Here is an 8,619-nt window from a genome sequence, read left to right as displayed (position 1 = left end):
TGTCTCGGACAGAGGATCTCAGTTTATTGCACGATTCTGGAGATTTTTTTGTAAGTCCATTGGGATCACTATCAGTCTGTCCTCAGCGTATCACCCGCAGTCGAATGGACAGACAGAAAGAACCAACCAGTCCTTGGAACAGTTTTTACGCATCTATGTTTCAAAATTTCATGATAACTGGTCCTCTCTCTTGCCCTGGGCGGAATTCGCTTACAATTCCTGCCATTCCACAATACACACATCTCCGTTCTTCTGCAACCTTGGATTTCACCCCAAGTCTAAATCTTTCTCTACTGCTGTTCCCAGTGGGGATTCTGGAACACCTGCTTTTACGGCCAGGTTGAGATCTATCTGGAAAAAGGTGCACTCTGCCCTGGGTCAAGCCTCGTAAAAATCCAAGGCTTTCGCTGATCGCCATAGTGTGCCATGTTCTCTGAAGGTAGGAGATCGGGTTTGGTTGTCCACACGGAACATCAAGTTGAGGCAACCTTGCAAGAAACTGGGGCCCCGATACATTGGACCATTTTCAATTGAGAAAAAGATAAATCCAGTGGCTTTCAGGTTGAAACTCCCACCGTCTTTAAAAATACCCTCGACATTCCATTGTTCGCTTCTGAAGAAAGTCGCTGCTCCATGCAGATTCAGTCAGCCTTCCTCTAGCAGGCCTCGGCCGTTGGATGTGAATGGAGACCAGGAATATGTCATTGAAAGAATCCTTGACTCAAGGAGAGTCCAAGGCCAAGTTCAGTTTCTGGTACACTGGAAGGGTTATGGCCCTGAGGAGCGATGCTGGATACCGCGGAGGCGCCTCCATGCTGGGAGACTCATTAAAGAATTTTTCAGGAAATTTCCCACTAAACCTGGGTGTCGGGGTTCCTTAACCCCTCCTCAAGGGGGGGGGTATTGATACGAGCCGCCGCGGCTCGCCTCCTGGGTCTGCTAGCGTCCCGGCCGTCACCTTGACGACCGGGACGTCATTTCCACTTCCTGGTCGGCCGTTGCCAAGGCAACGGTCCGATGCTGATACTTTAGCGCTGCGTCCCAGCGGTACTAGTGGCCAGGCGCATGCGCGCAATTTAACACAGCCTGTGGGCTGATTAATATAATTTATATGGGGGCTGTGTGAGACTCAGAGCTAGGCTCTGATTGGTGGCTTGTGGTATTTAGGGCAGTGAGGTCTGCAGCCTCACTGCTGGTTATAGCGTTCTGTCCTCAGTCCTGCTGCCTGCTTGTGCTATCCATTTTGGTTCCTGCTACCTTGGATTTGACTACCCGTGTTTTGACCCCTGCTTGTTATTGGACCTGTGACCCTTCTCTTCTGACCTTGACCTTTTGCCTGGAATTCGGATTTTGCCTCTCTGCCTGTGAGTTTGACCCTTCGCTTGCCCTTGGATATTGCATCTGTGCCTGTGACCTTTTGACCTAGGATTCTTCTTATACTACAGTCCACCAATCACTCCACTTCTGGGAACTCCTTTAAGACAGTATACGTTACTCGACCCTTGGTCGGCCCGCAGCCCAGTCTGTCCCACCACTAGGGGCTCCAGCGAAAACCTGGCCTTCAGAGCAGTTCCCGAGTTTCACTGTACTGACTTGGGAGTTCCTAACAAAATTAGAGCCAAACAGTTAAATATCAACATTATCGGTGCACTGGACACATTTAATGTTCCGTATTATGCTATTACAGCAAAAATGAATATTCTATATATTTATAATAAAATCTACCACTGATGTAAGGTTCTGTTGATAGCAGCATAGAAGTGAATACTTGGCATGCATACTAAGGTAAAACAAATTTATATACAGCAAAAATGTAATGTGCACAGTATGACAAAATAACCTATGTTAGATGAAACTGTGTCTTCAAATGCCTCCATATACACTCACATAAACCCCAGACAGCCAATATGTCAACACAGCCTCCATTTATCCTCATGCCACCACATAGCCAGTGTACATTAATATAACCTCTCATGTCACTATATAGTCAATACTATGCCCCCAATTAGCCAATATAGTTTTATATGCCTGTATATAGAATATGGAGAAATAGGAGACTATTTCATACATCCTCCTTGTGCCTCTCCTTCTCCCATGGCCCAGGGTACTCACCAGTACTATCTCCAGGGCCGTCAAGAGAAATCTTAGGCCCCTATACAGCAACTCCTTGGAGCCCCTTCCATAGGCACAGAAGGGGGAGCCACATCAAATGGGTGGCCCCTCCCACTTCAGAGTCAGTACTTTGGCTCTGCTTCCATCCCCTCTCGGTGCCCCTGACTGTGTCTTTAGGAGAAGCAGTGGTGGTAGCGGTTGGTGTTTCTTCTGCTTCTCTCTCCTCTGCTCCAGCTTTTGTTCATGGTATGTAACTTTTATATTGTCACTGCACTTGTATAGTATTGGCGTTGCGGCCTCACAGCACTGGGGTCATGGGTTCAAGTCCTACCAGGACTCCATATCTGTTTGGAGTTTGTTTGTTCTCTCTGTATTTTGTGGCTCTCTTCTTGCGCAGTCCAAAAACATACTAGTAAATTGGCTTCCAACAAAAATGGACCCTAGTGTGTCTTTGTGTCTGTGGTAGGGAATTTAGACTGTTAGCTCCAATGGTGCAGGGACTGAGCGTGCCCAAGTTGGCTGCCTCATCCTCCACAACAATGTAAAATGGTCCTATTGTGGGAAAGCCATTATATAAATAATTATTACAAAATATACATAAAGTTTCAAGGGTCTCCTCCTCTTCGTTAATAAACAAACAGGTATCTTTGTAGGCTGAAGAAATGAAGGTTCAAGAATACGTGTTTAGTATTTTTTAGGACAGAGCAATGTAATGGCCATTCAGTCTTTGTGTATGGTAATGTACAATTTGAAGGGGCTTATCAATTAACACATTAATTTTTCTGCCTACAGCCAGCGTTTCATTAGAATACGAATTAGCAACATACCATATAGTAGTTTCTGTTTCAATCCGCGATTGGCAGAATGAACAACACCTTAAGACACTGGAAATAAGCTGCCACCCTAATTTTAGCGGCTGGATCCCAACATGGAAACATCATTCCAAAAGTAATGACTCAGGTGGCCAGAAATGACAACCAGAAGAAAAACAATTTTGATTATGAAGTTCTGCTACTGAAACGCAGCCAGAAAAGTGGATTCATGCCAAATGCCTTTGTGTTTCCCGGAGGCCTTGTAGAGGCTTCCGATTTTTCCAACGAATGGGTGAAACTGTTTGAGAGACACATCCAGAAACCCAACTTTGGCTTAGGTGTGGTGAACCAGCCGTCCAGCACTCGATCCCCCATGTTCCTTACGGACAGAACCAAATTTGGCTCGCTGATTCCCGGAGAGGTCGCTTTCCGCATCTGCGCCATAAGAGAGACGTTTGAAGAGTCTGGTGTTTTATTAGTCGTTCCTGAGGACTCAACCATTGAAGACAACCAGAATTTCGCAGATGCCTATCGACAAAATCTAGACGCAGTTGCCAGGTGGAGAGAGGAGGTTCAGGATAATCCAAAGCAGTTTATTGAGATGTGCAAGGAGCTACGATGTGTTCCCAACATCTGGGCCCTGCATGAGTGGGGCAACTGGCTGACCCCCTTGTTCTCTAAGAGTTCTAAGGCCAGGCGCTACGATACAGCGTTCTTCATCTGCTGTCTACCAAGCAAGCCGATCGCCGCGGATGATCAGAAAGAAGTCTCCGGATTCAAAGTGAGTTGTAAACCATTAAGTAACAGCACTGTGGCTCAGTGGTTAGCACTTCTGCCTCACATCACTGGGGTCATGAGTTTGATTCCCGACCATGGCCTTATCTGTGTAGAGTTCGTTTGTTCTCTCGGTGTTTGTGTGAGTTTCCTCCAGGTGCTCTGGTTTCCTCCCACACTCCAAAAACATACTGGTATGCTAAATGGCTGCTATCAAAAATTGACCCTAGTCTCTGTCTGTCTCCCTCTTTGTCTGTCTGTCTCCCTCTCTGTGTCTGTGTGTGTCTATATTAGGGAATTTAGACTGGAAGCTCCAGTGGGGCAGGGACTGATGTGAATGAGTTCTCTGTACACCGCTGCGGAATTAGTGGCGCTATATAAATAAATGATGATGATGATTAAGTAAAAGCTCAGAACTGTACCCTCAATACCTTTGCGCTTGTGATTTCTACCTCACAGACAGATGATACTGTGTGGAGGTCAGATGTGCACATGCGATTCCCGCTTCATGGATAAGATAAAGATACCATTAGATACACAATGTTAGAGAGTGTATCTAACCAATGACAACAGATAGAAAAGGACTAGTATCCACAAATTAGACTCTTTGGGTCTATAATGCCTTGATTAGGTTGGAAAAAAAATAGAGAGTGGAGAACATAACCTTAAAAAGATTTTTTATAAGGGGATCCCGGTGTCCTTATCAGGCTATGGCATCAGAATGTCTATTTCAGTGATGGGCAACCTGATTCTCTTCAGTGGCCCTCTAACCTTCAAAAGGGCCACACATTACCCTAAATCTCATCATCAACATTTGTTTATATAGCGCCAGCAGATTCCGTAGCGCTTTACAATTGGGAACAGACATTAATAAAACAATACTGGGTAATACAAACAGAGAGGTAAGAGAACCCTGCTTGCAAGCTTACAATCTATGGGACAATGGGAGTTTGAAACATAAGGGCATGTGCTACATCATATTGCACAATGGACCAGCTAGAATGCAAAAGTAAAGTATTGAGTGGGCTGTGTGATCAGTCACACAGCAATGTTGGTCAGAGGGTTGTTGTCTTGTGTTAGCTGTGTAGAGGGTGGTAATAGGGTAATCTAGGGAATTAAGATGGTGGTTGAGAAATATCATAAGCTTGTCTGAAGAGGTGGGTTTTCAGTGAACGCTTGAAGGTTTGAAGACTAGAGGAAAGTCTTATCGTGCGAGGGAGGGAATTCCACAAAGTGGGTGCAGCCCAGAAAAAATCCTGTAATCGAGAGTGGGAGGATGTGATGAGAGTGGATGAGAGACGCAGATCTTGTGCAGAATGGAGGTGTCGAGTAAGGAGATATTTTGAGACAAGTGACGAGATGTATGTCCGTGCAATTTTGTTGATGGCCTTATATGATAGTAGAAGAATTTTATATTGGATTCGATGAAATACAGGCAGCCAATGTAGAGACTGACAGAGTGGCTCAGCAGAGGAATAACAGTTTGCAAGGAAAATCAATCTAGCCGCTGCATGCAAAATAGATTGTAAGGGTTCAAGTCTGACTTTGGGAAGACCAGTAAGGAGGGAATTGCAATAGTCGATGCGGGAGATGAGTGCATGAATTAATGTTTTTGCAGTGTCTTGTGTCAGATATGTGCGTATTCTGAAAATGTAGGTGTATGTAACATGATTTAGATATAGAGTTGATGTGGGGAATAAACGACAGTTGTGAGTCAAGGATTACACCTAGGCAACGAGCTTGCAGGGTGGGATTTATGGTCATGTTATCAACAGAAATAGAAATGTCAGGCAGGAAACTTCTGTTTGTGGGTGGGAATATTATTAATTCAATTTTTGAAAGATTGAGTTTGAGTTGGTGAAAAGACATCCAAGATGAAGTGGCAGAAAGACAGTCAGTAACGCGAGACAACACAGATGGTGAGAGATCAGGAGAGGATAGATAGATTTGTGTATCATCCGCAAAGAGATGATACTGAAATCCAAAGGAGCTTATTAGTTTTCCAAAAGAAGTGGTGTAGATAGAGAATAGCAGAGGACCTAGGACTGAGCCTTGTGGTACTCCAACTGATAAAGGAAGCGGAGCAGAGGTGGATCCAGAAAAATTAACACTGAAAGAGCGATTAGATAGGTAGGATGAGAACCAGGATAGGACAGTGCCTTCAAGACCTAGAGATTGTAGCGTTTGTATGAGGAGAGAGTGGTCAACAGTGTCAAATGCAGCAGAGAGATCCAGGGGAATTAGAAGAGAGTAATGATTATTATTTTTTGCTGTGATCAAGTCATTGACAACCTGGGTCAGCGTAGTAAATCTCAGTAATAAGTTGAAACAATAAGTGTAATCAAAGAAACAGACCTCTATCTGTAATAACATATCAGCAGGCATTTTATACAAGTGTTACAAGCTATAACACACACATCTGACATTAAAGCAGGTAGGAGCTGGGGCCGCAGATGATTGCTCGGAGGGCCGGCTGTTGCCCATCACTGGTCTATATGATGTAATTGACAACATCTGTTGAATGTTGTTGCAATGCAACATGTTATTTGGGGACATTGCTCATTTAAAATTGGAGTCTGGTCTATATTATATAATTTTGTTTTGAATAATTGTATGTAATGAAGACATGTGTCCTATCTCCTTGTTGATGCTGTAAGAATCTTAGTACTGTATATGATCAACTTCTGGGGGTAAATATATCAAGCTACTAGTTTCCAGGGGGTTTGAAAAGTGGAGATGTTGCCTATAGCAACCAATCAAATGCTAGCTATCATTTTGTAGAATGTACTAAATTAAATGATAGCCAGAATTTGATTGGTTGCTATAGGCAACTTCTCCACTTTTCAACCCTTATAACATGTTTATTGGAGAAGGATGAGGTTAAACTGGGTAAAATTTGCTCTCATCAGGGGAATTTGTGTCCAGTGAAGAATAACTTGTTATACCTATTATCAGACATTCTATTCCCGTGTCTTCATGTGCTGCAACCGTAGCGTTTTTATATTTAAGCGGTGGACACCGGAGGAAGCCATAGACGAATATAGATATCAGCAAACCCGGATCCCACCTCCTCAATTCTACAGCAGATTGTGTAACTTCACAACGATTAAGGAGTTACAGAGGTTCAGCCTACATCGCGCCCTGGAAGGCTGCGAAAGGTGGTTGCCGGTTATGGTTCATGTCGAAGACGGGATGTTACATACGTTTGCAGGTATAACTTATGTGAATTAAGCTGACCTCTGTGTGGAAAAAAGCATATGACTATTTTACCATGGAAATTATCTCTAGGTGAAAGTTCTCCACATACAGCAGACAAACAAATAGTTATGATAATCATTGTGGGGTAATTGCAAAACAGTGAACAAATGTTTCTCATTTAAATACTATTGAATTTTAAAAAATGGCTTTAAATAAAAAGTACATGACTTATTAAATAAATAATAGGATCGTTCTCTGAAAACCCACCTCTTCAGACAAGCTTATAATATTCCTCAACCACCCTCTTAACCTCACTACATTACCCTATTACCAACCGTTATACAACTACCCCTTGACCAACATTGTTGTGTGACAGGATCATTTAGCTTGAGTCACTTTTACCTTTGCAGTCTGGCTGGGCCGACTGCAAATGTAGACTTAACCTCATGTGTCAAACTCCCATTGTCCCATAGATTGTAAGCTTGCGAGCAGGGCCTTCTCACCTCTTTGTCTGTTTTACCCAGTTTGTTTATTAGTTTACTATGTTTGTCCCCAATTGTAAAGCGCTACAGAATATGTTGGCGCTATATACATAAATGGTGATGATGATGATCTTTAGAATAATGTATATTGGGATCAAGATCTGGTATATTTAAATTTGCACAGCATAGATTGAAGCCGTTATAAAAATCACTGTTACATTTACATGTATATCTAGCAGTAAATCTAAAACTTTTATTAAAGCATAATGTTTATAGTCTCCTAATTAGGAAGATAATTTCATCCCATGCCACTACAGGAAAATCGTAACTGTTGAACAGGTATCAAAAAATCCACTAAAACCAGCAAATTACATTGTAGGTGATTGCTTAAAATGGGAGTTTTTGGCTGCTTACCAGTTGTAATACAATAACATATGCTTTTAGCCTCTGAGTAATCTAAATCTATACACAATAAGTTATGGACTGTAGTTAGTTTCTTGTTTGGAGACATAATCTATGATTAGTGAACTTTTTCTTGGAAATATTAACATTCGGTGGTATTGAGAGATCATAAACCCAGTGGAATAAAACCGCAGGTATGGCTAGGGAGTCTAGGACTATTGTATACCTGAACAGAATAGGCTTTGTACTCGGCAGATGAATTGTGGGTTCATGTTTTCATCAGGGGCAGTGAAAATGCCCAAATTTAGGCTTGTGACCCTATCCATGTAAAACGTGGACCAATGAAGAAGTAATGTCGTACAGTTTCCTGTCTGGTAAATGAAGGTTCTGTTCCATCCACAAAAAGCCACTTTATAGCCAAGATTCACCCTTTGTTGGTGGAATTCTGGGGAAGGGGAGTTTGTCGGTGAAGGACGAGAACAAGAAGCAACATGTCCTTTAGTTTAGAAGCCCAGAGATCTATTTTAGATATGATATGATCATTGGTCTGTAACGTCGACCCAGCATTCATATTTTTAATACACTTGGGGCTAGATTTACTGTGGGTTTGAAAAAGTGGAGACGTTGCCCATAGCAACCAATCAGATTCTAGCTGTCATTTATTTAGTGCATTCTACAAAATGACAGCTAGAATCTGATTGGTTGCTATAGGCAACATCTCCACTTTTTCAAACTGGCAGTTTAGTAAATATACCCCTTGGTATAAAAATGGCAAACTTAGAATTGTTATTTAATGTAATCGGTGCAAAACAAATTTGGGACCATTTATAATTCTATAC

At 42.5% G+C, this 8,619-nt stretch overlaps 1 pseudogene; it reads left to right on the top strand.

Moving 5' to 3' along the window:
* The first annotated feature begins 2,976 nt into the window (after positions 1-2,976).
* On the top strand, positions 2,977-6,929 carry LOC142133545 (acyl-coenzyme A diphosphatase NUDT19-like; annotated as a pseudogene).
* Positions 6,930-8,619: the final 1,690 nt, after the last annotated feature.

The sequence above is a fragment of the Mixophyes fleayi genome, unplaced genomic scaffold (assembly GCF_038048845.1).
Source record: "Mixophyes fleayi isolate aMixFle1 unplaced genomic scaffold, aMixFle1.hap1 Scaffold_3807, whole genome shotgun sequence".
Lineage (NCBI taxonomy): Eukaryota > Metazoa > Chordata > Amphibia > Anura > Limnodynastidae > Mixophyes > Mixophyes fleayi.
Note: the sequence above shows the minus strand (reverse complement) of the source record. Positions and strands in the feature narration are given on the sequence as shown.